Source organism: Erpetoichthys calabaricus, chromosome 3 (genome assembly GCF_900747795.2).
Source record: "Erpetoichthys calabaricus chromosome 3, fErpCal1.3, whole genome shotgun sequence".
NCBI lineage: Eukaryota > Metazoa > Chordata > Cladistia > Polypteriformes > Polypteridae > Erpetoichthys > Erpetoichthys calabaricus.
In genome coordinates this window covers 285,089,405-285,107,927 of record NC_041396.2, presented here as the reverse complement: position 1 = coordinate 285,107,927, position 18,523 = coordinate 285,089,405, and the positions used below count along the sequence as shown (strand labels likewise).

At 39.2% G+C, this 18,523-nt stretch overlaps 1 protein-coding gene across 2 annotated transcripts in view; it reads right to left on the bottom strand.

Moving 5' to 3' along the window:
• Nucleotides 1–1,484, bottom strand: part of si:dkey-33c9.6 (active breakpoint cluster region-related protein) — a 191,962-nt gene extending 190,478 nt beyond the window's left edge. For both annotated transcript variants that reach the window (XM_051924339.1, XM_028798470.2), the window contains exon 1: nt 1,154–1,484. The gene's annotated coding sequence lies outside the window, so the exon portion shown is untranslated. The remainder of the gene's footprint in view (nt 1–1,153) is intronic.
• Nucleotides 1,485–18,523: the final 17,039 nt, after the last annotated feature.

Below are 18,523 nucleotides of genomic sequence, written 5' to 3'. Positions count from 1 at the left end.
TAAAGTCTCTTCTGGGGCCTCTCTGGGATAAATGGCCTTAAACCTTAAGCTTCATGAGTTTCAAAGTAGATCTGCCCCGGTCCATATCCATCAAACATCTGACCCTGCCTGATACAATACAGTATAAAGGAGAGCCAGATTACTCTTACACTCCAAAGAAATCCATTTTGTTTTATTAGAGATTCTTAGTAGATACAACAAGTTAGTATATTTATGTGCTATTGAGATGATCTCATGCAGGACTGGCACCAGGGTTTCATGTCTCCTTGTTGCTGAGTTTTATTGTTTTTTTTAAATGATTTCATCCAATTGATACACGAGTGTCTTAAACTGCCTTAGCATCACCCAGGAGCCACTTGGGGTCTGTTAGGCACAGCTTCAGATTCTAAAATAATCTTGTACACAAGTAACATTTGTCTAGTCCTCCATTATCATTCATTTAAGATTTTAGGGGGTGGTAGCCTAACCTCACAGCATCGGAAACACAGGAGAAATGAACCCTAGATGGGGCTTTTTCTATCTGTGCTGCTTTTCCTTGCATCGTTGCTTTAAGATGGGGGAAAGGTTGCAATTAAATATGAAAAAACGATTGATAACTGTAATACATTTCACTAGATGAGCGTGTAGTTTACTTTTAGTATGGACCAGTTGATAAAATGCATGGTCTCTACTGTGACAGTTCATGTTATATTTTCGTATTACAGCAAATAATGTCTTCTATTTGATTATACTCGTGAATCTTAATCTACACAAAAACAAATATTTCATCTTTGAGCAGTGATATTAAATCGGTCTTTTCTTCACGAAAAGTTCATCTTATTAGTTGAATCTGGTGGACTGGTGTTATAAATTTGCCTTTGTGTGTGTGTGTGTTTGTGTGAATGAGTGAGTGTGTCTTCGCCCTACAATGAACTGGCACCCCGTCTAGGTAGCGTACCTGCCTGCGCTCCATGCCGACTGGGATAGGCTCCAGCTACCTCGTGACCCTGCCGTGGATAAGAGGGCATCACTGTATAATGTATAAGTATAAAGAACAGTGCACTTCTTAAATTTTACCTCTCCATCAAATGCAACAAGCTCACTTCTCTATTCAAGTAAATCGCTAAAAGGTGTTCCTAGTGCGGGTTTACAAAAACATGCGAGCAACACTCACCGATGCAAATCTGGCTTCGCCTGCGGGTCCTCTGAAGCACGTATTCAAAAATCCTTTGTTTCTAATATCTACTGCTTTAGATCTCCTCAGTTAAATCCAGATGATTTTCCTGTTTAAAATTCATTTGGCCGCGCAGGAATTTGCGCTCAAGCACATATGTTCAAAGTCGCCGCCTGTGGATTGATTCATCTCTCGGTGTTTTCCACCATCGCATATGCAACTCACTTTACACTCAGCTACATGCTGCCCGTTTAAAACCACCAAAAGTCCATTCAAGTTAGCGGCTGCTCTGCACTTCAGCTCAGGGTCTGGCGGTGACCGCGGTGCTGTTGTGAAGTTAACACAGCAGCTCAACTCGTCTTTGATTGGCTACAAAAGAGGAAGGGAAGTCACTTAAAAAAAAAAAAGCGTAGCACTTCCTCTTATTTTAATTACAGTAACAAGTTTATTCCTAAATGAAAAAGAGGAATCTCTCTTTACTAATGTCTATAAAATAAACATACACATTTGTATAAATAAATAATTTAATATAATATTAATATATATATATATATAAATTAATATACTGCATGTATACTGTATATATATATATAGTATACATACAGTATATTAATTTTTTTATTTATATATATATATATATATATATATATATATATATATATATATATATATATATATATATATATACTGCATAAATCTGTAATACACTCACGCACATATATAGACACAAACATATATACAAACACAAATACATATACATCCACACACAAATATAAATTCAGGGCCAATACTAAGAGTGCCTCTAAGGAAAACGCCATTAACAGTCACTTGGACTAGAACCTAGCATATGCAGGCTTAAAAAGAAAAACATCCCAATAATGAAAAAGACTTTATGACTAACACCTTCCAATCCCTGCCTTATTAATGTCCCCCTCCACCCCTTACAACCTCCCACACCACCTTCACCTGCTATATATTGCCTTTGATTCCTATATGTCTAATCATTTACCTCTGATGATGAGTCCTGGTAGGTTGTTGAAAGCTTAGGGTTAAAAAAAAAATTTTAAGATACGTGACTCGTTTTCTCTCTTTGTAGATCTCTAGACACATATATATATATATATATATATATATATATATATATATATATATATATATATATATATATATATTTTTTTTTTTTTTTTTTTTTTTTTTTTTTTTTTTTCAAGCAGTGTTGCATTTGGGGATGTTAGAGTTTACCTGAGCAAGTATAGGGCAGGAACAAACCCTGGACAGGGCAGTATTCTATCGCAGGGCAAACACAAACACACTAAGGCCAATTTAGCACTGTCAATTCATCTTACCTGCATGAGTTTGGATAATGGGAAGAAACCAAAGCACCTGGAGGAGAAACCTATGCAGACATGGGGAGAACACGCAAAATCATACAGGGAAGACAGAGGACATGAACTTTGTTCTACTTGCTATGAAGCAGCAGAGCTACCACTACACCACCATGCACATATACATATTTAGACACATACTGTTAGGTCCATAAATATTTGGACAGAAACAACTTTTTTCTAATTTTGGTTCTGTACATTACCAGAACGGATTTTAAATGAAACAACTCAGATGCAGTTGAAGTGCAGACTTTCAGCTTTAATTCAGTGGGGTGAACAAAACGATTGCATACAAATGTGAGGCAACTAAAGGATTTGTTTAACACAATCCCTTCATTTCAGGGGCTCAAAAGTAATTGGACAAATTAAATAACTGGAAATAAAATGTTCATTTCTAATACTTGGTTGAAAACCCTTTGCTGGCAATGACAGCCTGAAGCCTTGAACTCGTGGACATCACCAGATGCTGGGTTTCCTCCTTTTTAATGCTCTGCCAGGCCTTTACTGCAGCGGCTTTCAGTGGCTGTTTGCTTGTGGGACTTTCTGTCTGAAGTTTAGTCTTCAACAAGTGAAATGCATGCTCAATTGGGTTAAGATCAGGTGACTGACATTGGCCATTCAAGAATTTTCCACTTCTTTGCTTTAATAAACTCCTGGGTTGCTTTGGCTGTATGTTTTGGGTCATTGTCCATCTGTATCATGAAACGTCGCCCAATCAATTTGACTGCATTTAGTTGGATTTGAGCAGACAGTATGTCTCTGAACACCACAGAATTCATTCGGCTGCTTCTGTCCTGTGTCACATCATCAATAAACACTAGTGTCCCAGTGCCACTGGCAGCCATGCACGCCCAAGCCATCACACTGCCTCCACCGTGTTTTACAGATGATGTGGTATGCTTTGGATAATGAGCTGTTCCACGCCTTCTCCATACTTTTTTCTTGCCATCATTCTGGTAGAGGTTGATCTTGGTTTCATCTCTCCAAAGAATGTTTTTCCAGAACTGTGCTGGCTTTTTTAGATGTTCTTTAGCAAAGTCCAATCTAGCCTTTCTATTCTTGAGGCTTATGAGTGGCTTGCACCTTGCAGTGCACCCTCTGTATTTACTTTCATGCAGTCTTCTCTTTATGGTAGACTTGGATATCAATACGCCTACCCCCCGGAGAGTGTTGTTCACTTGGTTGGCTGTTGTGAAGGGGTTTCTCTTCACCATGGAAATGATTCTGCGATGATCCACCACTATTTTCTTCCACGGACGTGCAGGTCTTTTTGCGTTGCTGAGTTCACCAGTGCTTGCTTTCTTTCTCCGGATGTACCAAACTGTAGATTTTGCCACTCATAATATTATAGCATTTTCTCGGATGGGTTTTTTCTGTTTTTGCTGCTTAAGGATGGCTTCTTTCACCTGCATGGAGAGCTCCTTTGACCGCATGTTGTCTGTTCACAGAAAAATCTTCCACATGCAAGCACCACACCTCAAATCAGCTCCAGGCCTTTTATCTGCTTAATTGATAATGACATAACGACGGACTTGCCCACACCTGCCCATGAAATAGCCTTTGAGTCAATTTTCCAATTACTTTTGAGCCCCTGAAATGAAGGGATTGTGTTAAAAAAATGCTTTAGTTGCCTCACATTTTTATGCAATCGTTTTGTTCACCCCTCTGAATTAAAACTGAAAGTCTGCACTTCAACTGCATCTGAGTTGTTTCATTTAAAATCCGTTGTGGTAATGTACAGAACCAAAATTAGAAAAAAGTTGTCTCTGTCCAAATATTTATGGACCTAACTGTATATACACATATATATGGTGGAGGCAGTAAGTAAAAACCAGGAGAAGCAAAAAAAAATTGGGGTGCCGTCAACTGAGACTCCATCCTCCATGAGCCCTCGTGTTTATACTGTCCCAACATTATGCTTACTTGTGTGTGGGCGTGGCTGAGTTGCCCTGCATGGGTGGTTTCTCTGAGATTGGAAAGAGCAAGAGAAGATATACTTAACTTTGCTGCACCCTCCTGTCCTGGTGGGTTATTGCATACCTTGATAATATATCGGTTTAGACACATTGGTTGTAATATATATATTAGTTTTAATACATCCATTCAGATATTTACATTGGTTGGGATACATTGGTTTAGATATATGCATTTGTTTGAATACATCCATTCAGATGTATACGTTGGTTGAAATGTATAAATATTGGTTTGTATAGATCTGTTCTAATATATATACATTGGTTGAGATATATAAAAATTGTTTTTATAGATCCATCTACATATATAAAATCCTTATGTGCGTCCAGGTGTCCATGTGTGGGTGTCTTCTGATGAAGTGCACATGCGCGGGGCACGGTGCGATGCACGATATTACTGTCAGAGAAAGTTAGAGGCGTTTTACAGAAATACAAACCAATATTACTGTGAGAGGAAATTAAAGGTACACAATATAGTGACGCATATTACAGCCACATACAAGCCAGTATTACTGTCAGAGGACATTAAAGGCATATTACCGACGCGCACGCCTGTATTACCGCCAGAGAAAATTAAAGGTATATTATGGACGTACAAGCCAGTGGATGTACAAGACGGTATCATTCAATAAGGGCGCGCACAAAAAGGCGAGCCTCAAAAGGGCGACCTCAATTGGGCGCAGCGAATAAAGGCGTGCGTAAATAAAGATCTGCACCTTTGTTGCTCTTCACATATTCCAGAGCCATTTGAACTAAATTATCTATGAACGCCTTTATTCGCCGCGCTCAATTGAGGTCGCCCTTTTGAAGCTTGCCTTTTTGTACACGCCCTTATTGAATAGAGCCGTACAAGACAGTATTACTGTCACAGAAAATTAAAGACACACAATACACGGCGGCAGCCCACGAAGAACGGTCAGCTCAGCAAGTAACATCAACAAAAGGAAGGCTGAAAGAAAGAAAAATACGACCAACAAAAAGAATGAGGTTAAAGTCCCTTGCCATTTAATATAGACTGTTCCTACTAATGTTTATGCTCTATTGTTCAAGCGCCCATTATTGTAACGGGCTAAATGACTAGTTCTAATATAAATATATTGGTTGAGAAAAATTGGTTTGGACATATATTTTTGTTTGAATACATCCGTTCAGATATATACATTGGTTGAGATATACTGGTTGAATATATTGGTTTAGATAGATTAATTTAGATTTATACATTGGTTCAGATATATCTGTTCAGATTTATATTTTCAGACATATACAACTATATTGATTTGAACAGAACAGTTGGGATTTACAGGTAGCCACAGCGCAGCTACCTAAGTTTAACATTACCATTTCACTTCATCACTGCTTCAACATTGTTGTCATTATTGGACATACTGTATTTTCATATTTTCCATACTGCACTTTCTTATTTGCAATGGTCATGGACAGGTTGACAGAGATTAGACAGGAGTCCCCGTGAACTATGATGATTACTGATGACATTGTGATCTGTAGCGATAGTAGGGAGCAGGTTGAGGAGACCCTGGAGAGGTGGAGATATGCTCTAGAGAGGAGAGGAATGAAGGTCAGTAGGAACAAGACAGAATACATGTGTGTAAATGAGAGGGAGGTCAGTGGAATGGTGAGGATGCAAGAAGTAGAGTTGGCGAAGGTGGATGAGTTTAAATACTTGGGATCAACAGTAAAGAGTAATGGGGATTGTGGAAGAGAGGTGAAAAAGAGAGTGCAGGCAGGGTGGAATGGCTGGAGAAGAGTGTCAGGAGTGATTTGTGACTGGTATCAGCAAGAGTGAAACGGAAGGTCTACAGGACGATAGTGAGACCAGATGTGTTATATGGATTGGAGACAGTGGCACTCACCAGAAAGCAGGAGACAGAGCTGGAGGTAGCAGAGTTAAAGATGCTAAGATTTGCACTGGGTGTGATGAGGATGGATAGGATTAGAAATGAGTACATTAGAGGGTCAGCTCAAGTTGGACGGTTGGGAGACAAAGTCAGAGAGGCGAGATTGCATTGGTTTGGACATGTGCAGAGGAGAGATGATGGGTATATTGGGAGAAGGATGCTAAGGATAGAGCTGCCAGGGAAGAGGAAAAGAGGAAGGCTTAAGCGAAGGTTTATGGATGTGGTGAGAGAGGACATGCAGGTGATGGGTGTAACAGAGCAAGAGTCAAAGGACAGAAAGATATGGAAGAAGATGATCTGCTGTGGCGACCCCTAACGGCAGCAGCGGAAAGAAGAAGAAGAAGATTTTACATACTGTATTTTACATAAGAAGCATATGCCTGTCGGTCGCATTTTATTTTGTAAGCCATCTTGGTTAGAGGTCCTCGATTTCAAAGCATTTTTTTTTTCTTTCATTATTTAAAACACTTACACAGATACCTGCTTCCTTGCCCCACTCCATCCCATCCTGGCTCATTGTGCCCACCTCATTTGCACCACCTTGTCCTTCACATGACAGATTCTTTTCAAAAGATGAGTTATAAAAAAACATTGATCACAGCCTCAATGTCCCATTTTCTTACCTCATGAAACATTTGTTTATCATTGACTGAAAGCCACAGGGTCATTCTGGTATTCATTATTGGCAGAATTTCATTAAAGAGCAATCTAAGTCAGGAAGGATTAAAGTTCCATCTGCTGAAATGACGAGCCTCTTTATTAAGGAAAACACTGGAGCTGTGCTGTTTCTTCACAATGTTGAACAGAGATCAGGGATCAGAATGATCAGAATGTTCATGCTCCACAAATATCCGATGCTTAACTATTTTGATAGTTAAACTGCCCTTCATATAACACACCTACATATATATATTACCAGGTGTAAAAGAACTGTTATTTTAAAGAATCACCTCACAAGTAAGTTTGTTCTTATTACAATCACAACAACTGCAATTCGTTCTCCCTCCTTTCCTCCCTAGGTGAGTGTTGTCTTCTTTCACTCCCAATTCCGATATGCCTGGGTGAGGCTGAATGGCTTCATTTATATTGGACCCAGGAGCACATCTGATGCCACAGCATTGCTGTCCAGAAGCACTTCTTGGTTGAGCCAAACCTCCAGAAAATCAGGGAGTCCTCTCCCAATAGCTCCATCAGCTCAAGTCACACATGTAATCATGTGATGTGCCTTCTAGGTATGGAAGTGAGTAGAAATTTGGGGAAAACCTTAAATGTAACATCCAAAGTAGCACGTTTTCTGCTTGCCTTAGAGTGGAGAAGAACTATCCCAAGGACGCATGATGTCACTTTAGGTCAAAGCCATGATCGTCCTGTCTCTTGATCCTTGTCATTGTTTAGTTGAGCTTGTGGGAGACTGAAGTCTGAAATGACAGCAACCCTACCGTGTCACATGTGATACTAAGGATTCATTTGCAATTCTATTTTTTGTGCACAATAGCCCAAACATTAAGCAGAGGAACACCAGCTGGTGCCCCAACATTTCTTGTCTCTTTGCCATAATTTAACTATATTATATAGAAAGGAGGGGGGACCTAGAACTTCCTGAAATCAGTCAATAGCACAAGAGTAGTGTGTAATTATTGAATATTCCACTAGATATCATATGCCTACAAATCTGGTAAATCAGTCCACTGAGTGGTATTGTGCTTAACTGATTGACTGTGTATTTCTGGTATTTATTCTAGAATCGTGAACCTGACTTTGTCAGATTTTCAATAGATAATGATGATTGTGTTTTTTGACATTGACGGAATTGTTAATAAAATGTCTGTTCTCTGTGAATTTACTTTGAACTGCTGAAGCATTTACAAAATCAGAGAAGTGGCGCACCCAGAACTAAATTTTGAACTTTGCCAGTGCAGCTGCACACACCACATTGACAATTAAAGATCTACTAACCAAAAAGAGTGTGATTGTTACTTCATACCTAACCGTATATACCAGATCTTTTCCTGTTACTTCTTTATATTCCCAAAATTCTAATTAAAATTGAAATTGAAGGGAAAAAGATTTGCTACCGTGGGAGAAATACAGTAAACAATGCAGGAGGCTGTAGACATAGTAACAGAACAGGAGTACAGGAAATGTTTTCCGGGAATGGGAGAAGCACTGCAACAAGTGAATTGCATCTCAAGGAGAGTATTTTGAAGGTGACTAAAAGGGAATTGCTGTAAGGTGTATAATAAAGTTGTTTTAACAAGTTGGAGAACGTTTGGGTCCCCCTTTGTTTATATATTAATACCTACTGTATTTCTATATCTATATTTAAATGTATACAGTAAATGAGTACAAAACACAAAGAACAGAGGGTTGGTATCCCACAGGAAGTCCCATTTAATTGCAGTGTCAGGAGGATGAAATTATGGCACAAACACGCCAGGAAAACAATCACCATTTGCCGTTGTTGAAAAGAAAAACAATCCTCAGAGTGCTCAGAACTCCAGTCTCCTCAGAAGTTGATCCATGTGTGAACTCCAACTTCCATTAGGCCTTTGAGTTATTTATCAATGAGACCAGAAGAGGTGGAGCTTTGAACTCACCAGACGTTACCTCATTGGTCCTCTGGGGTTTTCTCATCCTCCACTCTAAGGAAACAGATGGAACAAAAGTTAGCAGTGGTGTCACACTTCATTCCTTTCCTGTATTTGTCAATCATAAACCTGTAAAATGCTCCCTATGCCTGGGTGTTTGGTATATATTCTACATATATTGATACAGGGTTGCATAGTGGTAGCACTGCTGCCTCACCATAAGGGTGTGTGTGTGTGTGTGTGTGGTCACCCTGTGATGGACTGGTACCCTGTCTGGGGTTTGTTCCTACCTTGCACCCTATGCTAGCCCCCCAATGTGAAATCCACCATGACCCTGGCCTGGATTAAGTGGGTTAGAACATAACATATATTTATACATCTCAGAAACATTAAATGGTCCAAAGCTTAGACCCATCATGCGCACATGGTGATTGGTTTCACTGTCTTTACTGGTGTAATCCAGAAGGCATCTTAACATTGCATTCTTCAAGCCACTTAATCCAATTCAGAAGCCTGCCTTGGTAGCATCATACACAAAAACACAAGATGACCCTGAATGGGTGTACCAGTGTCATACAAGAATTGACTCAAACTGCAGCTAGTGTGGAATGAAAAATTATCTAACACACACACATTTAGGGGTGCGGAAGGAACCCTGAGAATAACCTACACAGACACTGAGAGAACATGCAGACTCCACTCATACAACAACTGGGTGTAGGATTCAAATTTATCTGATTGATAGCTAATCTGACCACTGCTTACCAAAATAAGGAATTTGTATCTTTTATAAATATAAATGTTATTTTGCTATGTTTTATAATGGTGATTGTAAATTGGGGGCAGCACCGTGGCACAGAGGTAGTGCTATTGCCTAACAGTATGGAGACAAAGGTTCGTGTTCTGGATCCTTCCTGTGTTTAGCTTGTATTTTCTCCCGATATCTGCTGTTGTTTCCTCCCACCATCCAAAGACATGCATGTTAGGTGAATTGGTAATGCAAAGCTTGTGTGTGGGGGGGTTGTGCGTGCATGTGTGTGTGTGCGTGGGTGTGTGTGTGTGTGTGTGTGTGTGTGTGTGTGTGTGCGTGCGTGTGTGTGTGTGTGTGTGCATGTTCATCCTGCAATGGACTGGCCCCCTGTCCAGGGTTCGTTCCTACCTATGCTACCTGGACGAGGCTCCACCCCTTCCTTGACCCTGCTGTAAAATAAGCAGGCTAGAAAATGACATGACCTGAAGCTGACCAGATATGATTAAGTCTGTCTGAAAGCATGTCCTGCAATGAGCTGCTCTCCGTCCAATGCTTGCTCCTGCTTTGAGTTCTGCACTGCCACAGTAGCCTGTGATGGTTTAGATGGGAAGTCAGTTGTGCACCAGCCACAATTTAAGAATTCAACTTTGAAAAAAAAAAAAGTCGCCTGTTATATTGTATTTATGTTATTGTCATTATTTTCCATAGAGCATGTTGATAGTTTTGTTGAGCTTGAATAGCCATTAAGCAGTCAGCATTTTTTGACTGCAAAGTGTTAAAAAAAGTCAGCAGCAGCAGCTCTGCCTCAGAAATAGAAGTAGCTGCACCGCACCACTAGTTCCCCATTTGTTTTTCAACATTTCCTTTGTATAAGTTCTTCATTACTAGTTGATTAAACATATAACAGCAATAAAATTAATTTTTATGACAAACTAGGGCAATTTCAAGCAATAGTATATAAGAAATGTTTTAATTTAGTAATTCTGCCGCATAGTAACAACAAATGCATTCAGCAAATATTCTTGCTAGTAGCAGTAGATTTCAACAGGTACGCCATTAAACTGACTCTGTATCATTAGAACATTTGAGAATTTTGATGAGAACAGGCCATTCAGCCCAACAAAGCTCATCAATCTTATCACCCAATTCCTCCAAAATAACATCAGGTTGAGTTTTGAAGGTCCTTGCTGTCTACCACACTACTTGGTAATGTATGGCATGTGTCACGATTCACTTTAAGAATAGCTGACTTATGAATATGAGCATCGTCAGGCATGCTAGCCTATTTATAAAGTGTTTCTGTGTTATCCAGGGTTAAAACTGGTCTAGAAATTCTGCTAAGTCTTTGTCTTACAGTTTCATGAAAATAGCAGCAAAGAGTGAGAAACTACTTCCTTGCAGCAAGTGACAGAAGCCATGTAGTCTGCCCATTGCAGTTCTGTGTGCCGTGTGAATGAGTGGATGTTACTTATAAAAATCAAACAAAACTGGGAGAATTTTTTAAAATTTTTAAATGTGTGTCAGTTTCAAAAGTGGTGAAAGTTAGATCTGGGGTTAGGATTCATTTTTTTGAACATTTTCTGACCCTGTTTAATTCAATCTGAGCCTATCCAACCATCACTGGACATCTGGCAGATATCAGGAGTGTTATTATTGATGGCAAAATCGGATGCCATCATGAATAATCCCCTCCATCCACTCCAGGAGGCGCTGTCTTAGAGCACTCTTAGTCACAAGCTAATTCCACCGAGTTGTGCTAAGAACCATCTCTAGGGGTCTTTTCTGCCCACTGCTGCCAGGCAATTTGAGGCTTCCACTCAATGTACTCATTAAGTTTATTTATTTATTTATCACTTGACTGGCTGTATTATCTGTCCTGTGAGTCTGTATCCTTGTTTTTTATATTTCTGCTGCTGTATGCATCTGAATTTCCCCCATAAGATTAATAAACTTTACTGATTTTAATTTAATGTAATCTATAATTATAACATAAAACTCTCAGACCCTAAGTTAATTTGGGGCCACATAGAAGCAAACCCTATATCAGCAGCATCGAGTGCAAGGCAGAAACTTAGCCTGGACATGGCGTCAATCTATCACAAGGCCCTCCAAACACACACAAACACACCAAAAAAGCCAATTTAGAATTTTCTAAATAACTCATCAAATACACATCATTGAGGATGTGGGAGGCTATCCAACCCAGTTATGGGGAGAACAAGTAATCTGCACAGAAAGAAGAACTGGGAATAGAATCTGAGCCTAGGATGCCATAAATGTGAGTCATCGACACACTAATTGTGCCACACTTTATCACTACTGTGCCATCAGCAGCAGACACAAGGTAAACATCAACCCTGGATGCAGAACTAACAAAGCTGCAGCTGCTAATAATAATAATAATAATAATAATAATAATAATAATAATAATAATAATAATAATAATAATAATAATATAGCACTTTTCTTGCTACTAAAAGTAGTTTACATCGACAGAATGGAACCACTGGATGATGTGACAACAGCCATTATTGTACCAGTACGCTCGCCACACATTAGCTATTAGGTGTTGAAGAGGTGAGAGAGACAGCCAAATACAGACAGAGGAGGATTAGAGGGCCAGAATGGAAGAGGCCATGATGGGTAATTTAGCCAGTGCATCAGGAAATATCCGACTCACAAAAGTAGATAATTATCTTCTTTTTAATTACCTTCATACATAGCGATTGGTCCATTCAGAAGATTTCCTTTCATGTTTCAGATCTCCCATTGTGTATTTAAATCTAACATTTCTACTTCCTAAATGTAGTACTTCACATTTACTTACATTAAATTTCATTTGCCGCAAATTGACCAGCCTGTATGCTGTCCAAGTTCCTCTGCAACAATTTAGCTGATTCTTCATTATCTGCCCTTCCACCTTGCATGGTATCATTTGCAAAATTAAATAGCTAAATGATTATATTCTTGTCCAGATCATTTATGTTTATTAAAAAGAGCAGTGGCCTTGGCACTAATCGCTGAGGGACACCACTTTTAACATCACCTAATTCTGAGAAAGTGCCCCTCGCAATAACCCTTTGCTGCATGTGTTTGAGCCAATGTTGTACCCACCTATAGACCATTCCCTGAATTACCACTTCTTATGTTTGATCACTAACCTTTCATGTGCTACCTTATCAAAACCCTTCTGAAAATAAAGATAAATAATATCTAATTATCTTATTATTACTGTACTGTATCTGCACCTCCCTTTCATATGCTTCTCTTGCTTCCTCATAGAATTCCAACATATTACAAAAATTCTACCTTTCACATCCAAATTCATCTTGAAAATTTGCAAATATTACTGTCCGAGATATGTGCTGCAGGATTTTTTCCTTAATAATTTCTTCTTTTATTTTACCCATGATACACTTTAAGACTACTGGCATATCGTTACTTTAATCAGCCTGTTCACCCTTTTATGTACGACAGGCTAACATTAGCTAGCCTCCAGTCTTCAGGAGTTTCCCCAGTGCACAGTGACTTTTCAAAAATGTCTGCCAAGGGTTTAAATCTGGGTGGCGCCGTGGGTAGCGCTGCTGCCTCGCAGTTGGGAGATCTGGGGACCTGGGTTCGATTCCCGGGTCCTCCCTGCGTGGAGTTTGCATGTTCTTCCCGTGTCTGCGTGGGTTTCCTCCGGGTGCTCCGGTTTCCTCCCACAGTCCAAAGACATGCAGGTTAGGTGGATTGGCGATTCTAAATTGGCCCTAGTGTGTGCTTGGTGTGTGGGTGTGTTTGTGTGTGTCCTGCGGTGGGTTGGCACCCTGCCCAGGATTGTTTCCTGCCCTGTGTTGGCTGGGATTGGCTCCAGCAGACCCCCGTGACCCTGTTCGGATTCAGCGGGTTGGAAAATGGATGGATGGATGGGTTTAAATCTGCACTGATTAACCTTTAAAAGCACTGACATCTGGTCCTGGTGAGTAATTTTCAGTTTATTTAATCCAAGCAGCACTTCTCCCTCTAAAATATCCAAGTCACTAAGTACCTCTTTAGTTGTTCCTGTTTCTTTTGGAAAGTTATCGACTTCTTTGCACATATAAAGTTCAATAAATTGCAAGATGAAAGTATTTGCTGTTTCACTGACTGGATATTCTAACTCACATTTACCATTCCTAATACTCTTCACCTCCTTTGTGACTGTTCTTTTACTACTAAAATACTGGGAGAATATCTTTGAAACTTTATTCACTTTTTCTGTAAAATTGTTTGCTGTTGCATAGCAATGGCCTCCATTGATGCATATTCAGGGTAATTAAAAGTTTTTCTTTGCTATTATTGCAAACTACATGGGTTAAGTAACATATAAAAAATATTATTTTTGTATGGAGAATTCCTTTAACAAATATTTGTGTACACTGCTTATTTAGATACAGAGCTGGCGAAGTTTCACCTTGAAGTGCAACACTGTACGATAATATTTAAAAATGTTTTTTTATTATAAAGTAGCTTCAAATTATAATTATTGATGTGGATACGATTGTTTTTGAATAGATCTTGTTATACCGACCCATGAATGAATATTAGCTAAAGATTTCAAAATAGTTACAGACTCTTATATAATGATGCTATAACTTAACTCAGTCAGTCAGTCATTTTCCACCCTGCTATATCCTAACACAGGGTCACAGGGGTCTGCTGGAGCCAATCCAAGCCAGCATAGGGCACAAGGCAGTAACAGACCCCGGGCAGGGCACACACACACCCCAAGCGCACACTAGGGACAATTTAGGATCACCAGTGCACCTAACCTGCATGTCTTTGGACTGTGGGAGGAAACCAGAGCACCCAGAGGAAACCCACGCAGACACGGGGAGAACATGTAAACTCCACACAGGGAGGACCCAGGAAGTTAACCCAGGTCTCCTTACTACAAGGCATCAGCACTACCACTGCAGCACCTTGCCGCCCACAACTTAACTCATTTTAGTTGTATTTATTATGCTTTAATTAACCCTGCTGCATATCATAATAAAAGCAATAAGAAACATGAGAAGGGTTGGTTTAAAGGCAGGTGTTTTACCAAAAAGAAAAACCAAGAAAACAGTGCAAGTACACATCCAGGAAGAAACACCCTATGTAGATGCAAGTCTGTTCTGACTCACTATTTCCGGTGGGTTCTTGTTTTAAGTTTGTCGTGGATGAAAGAGTCGGAACTTCCAGAGGAAAGGTGAAAGTGATGTCTGCAGTCTTCCCTCCTGTAGTCGTCAGATCTGGGAACATAAGAGGAAAAAAACATAAGTGATAGCGCCAGGGTGATATTATAGTTAGCCAGGGTGAAATTATAGTTAGAAGCCCTGAAGATGCCCCTTAAAAACACATCTGTAATAGCATGTATTATTTTAATACGTCCTGAAGGGATTTATGTAAATACCCAAAACATTATTCTTGACATTTTTGTAATATATGTATCATGCATGCATGTGAGAGGATCATTTTTCAGGTTTTGCTAAAAGTAAGTAATACCACCCTGGGGTGAGAAGGCGGCACTGCCACTAACCATCTTGTCTCCTTCCCTCACAGGCTCGAGAAACCATCCCTTGAGGGCACTGGAGATATAACAAGCCCCACCCCTCCCTGTCCACAGCATATAAAAGGAGACTGTTCCAGGAGGTTGGCATCTCATTTTCATGGTGAACAATAAAAAATACAGTACATAGTATTGTATTATTTTTAGTTGATGTAATTTTATTATTATTATTTGTTATTATTAATTCCCTCGATTCCAAACTATTGAAGTCCAAACTTTCTCTTTTGGATGTCCCATTATGGCGCTTGTGCTCATTGCTACTGGGCTAAGGGAGCTGTCTAGTTTGCAGTCTCCATGACCAAGACTGAACTTGATTATGTAGGTTTGAGATTGTTATGTTGTCGTAGTAGTAGAAGCAGGATTGTTACATGTACAGTACAAAGTACAGTGAAATTCTTGCTTTCATTTGCATCCAACATTCTCTGTGTCACCACTCTCTGGTGTTGTGATAAACAAAAATGTAATAAATGCTGAATAAACACTGAGAGCTCTAGTTTGGTGAACATTTGAATTTTTTTGAGTGAAAAAATTCTCCTTGACTTTCATGTGAAAAATGTAATCTTTCTCCATGTTTTGTTGCATTTTAACACATGGTGTCCATAAAAAATATGACATATAATATGTTAATCTATTCAGTGCGCAAGTGTAATTTATCACTTTTATACTTGCAGTGCTTGTTTTTGGTCATCATTATTTTTCACTTTACATCATCAAGTATGGTACAGGATTAAATTGTACATTGACTCTACTGATGTTGAATTAACTGTTTTTAAAAAAAGTAAGCTTGTTTTATTTTGGTAGTTTAAAATACAGCAAGTACACCATATGTTTGTCAGATTACTACAAAAATATAACCCTTGACCATCATTAGTTGTATTTCAGGAAAAGACGATCTGAGATATGGTCTTCAGTTTCAGACTGTAGTAGCTCAATTCCAATGACTCAGCTTAGCCATCGCAAATTCACTTTTGTGTTATTGACATCATTAGAGAAAGTAGCAGCAGGCGCTTCAGTTATACACGTGCATCTGGGATTCTCTCTCTGTGGCAGCAGATTTCACATGTGTGACATCTTGATCACCTCTCCATGGCGGCCTGCTTTTTTATATGTTATCATGTCATCTTTACCAAAAGCATTTGCAAAACTGCAGTGGCTAGACCATCTGACAGCATAAAGCAGATTTCTCTTCCTGTAATTTGTTTAGTTTCTCTGTTTACCTTTTATGGCTTACAAATGTCTGTGTGGAACTTGCATATTCTCGCTGTGTCTCTGAGGGTTTTTCTCCAGGTTCTGCTTTTTCCCTGTCACATTCCAAAGATGTACAGTATGTGACATGTTAATTGATCCATTTACCCTGGGTCAATTACCCATGATGCATTTACTCTTAACATGTGTGTGTGTGCATGTGTGTGTGTTGACAGGAGGGTGGAAAGAATGGAATAAAAGCAAGCATTTTATCCATAGCTTTTCTTAAAATATATATTATATTGTAGTCTAAAAATTTTAGTCACTCTATTTGGCAGCACATCTAAGTCTAACAGTCTAACATTTATGAATAACAAAACCAACAGCTATGTTCAGCTGGCATAAAATGTCAACAAAGTGCAGGTGAAGACAAATGGATTAGCGCCAAGAAAACATATCTTGGTTTTCAAAGAGTTTCTGATAAGGCTGATTACTTTAGAGGTCTGTGATCAAAGAAGGGTGATATTCAGGATTGTGGAAACTATAGAGGGATGAGGCTCATGTCACAGGAAATGACAATTTGGGGAGTTACAGAGAGAAGGCTTAGGGAAGAGACTACCACAGGGGATGAGCAGTTTGGTTTTATCCCAGGAAGAGGAACGATTGATGCACTCTTTGCAGACTTTGCATTGAGACAGCTCACTGAGAAGCATCAAGAAAAAAAGAAAGGTTTGCATGTGGTTTTTATTGATTTGGAGAAGGTTTAGGATTGAGTGCGACATCAAAAGGTCTGCAGGTACATGTGAGAAAGGAGTACCAGAGAAGAATGTGAGGATTGTCCAGGGTATGTGTGAGGGAATGAGGACTCAGGTTATAAGCAATGTTGGGGTATCAGACAAGATCCCTGTTAGAGTGGAGTATTTCTGCACCAGGGCTCTTCTTTAAGTTCTTACCTCTTTGATATGGATTTGGTTGAGGTGAGTTATGGGATAAAAAACCAATCCTCCCAGTACATGCTTTTTGCTGATAACATTGTGTTGTGGAGCACCTCAAAAGCAGAAGTGGAGAGGAAGTTAAAAGAGTGGAGCAGGGTCTTGGAAGATACCGTAGATGATTGAAGATAAATAGGAAGAAGACAGAATATAACATGAGGTTTAATGATGACCAGGATTCAGAAGTTAGTCTGCTTATAGAGCTATTGAAAAAAGTGAATATGTTTAAATATCTTGGATCGGTGGTAACCCACTGAAAACTGGTGTCAGAGATAAACCCATTGAGTACAGTGTGGATGAAACAACTGGAAGAAGGTATCAGTATTGTGTGATCGAAGAATTAAAGCAAAGGTTAAATGTAAGATTTTTAAGACAGTGGTAAGACCAGCAATGGTGTATGTAGATGAGACATGGACAGTAAAGGAAACACAGGAGAAGAAGTTAAATGTGGCAGAAATGAGAATGTTGAGATGTATGTGGGGAGTTAGAAAAAAGGACAGAATAAGAAATCAGACAATCAGGGGTACAACAAAAGTCCAAGAGATATCTAAGTACAGGAAAGTAGCATGATGTGGTATGGGCATGTGATGACGAGAGATAATGAACATGTAGGCAAAAGTGATGGAAATGGATATACAGGGGAAGAGAAAGTGAGGGAGGCCAAAGCAGAGGTATATGGATGAAGTAAATAAAGATCTGCAACATTAACTTAAAAACACGAAGCAAACTATTATGGTGAGATGGACTTTTCTTGAATTAGGTGATGCCCAAAGCAGTGTCCCTCAGTGATCAGTACTGGCAAAGCTGTTCTTTTCAATATCTGTATGAGAATTTAGATAGCAAGCAAGATAAGTATGCAGATATGGTGGAATAGCACATATTTATATATTTATAATCATAATGTTGATGATTATAACTGACAACTAATGAAAGTCCCAAATTCAATATCTCGGAAAATTAGAATATCAATTAAGACCAATGCAAAAAAAGGATTTTTAGAAATGTTGG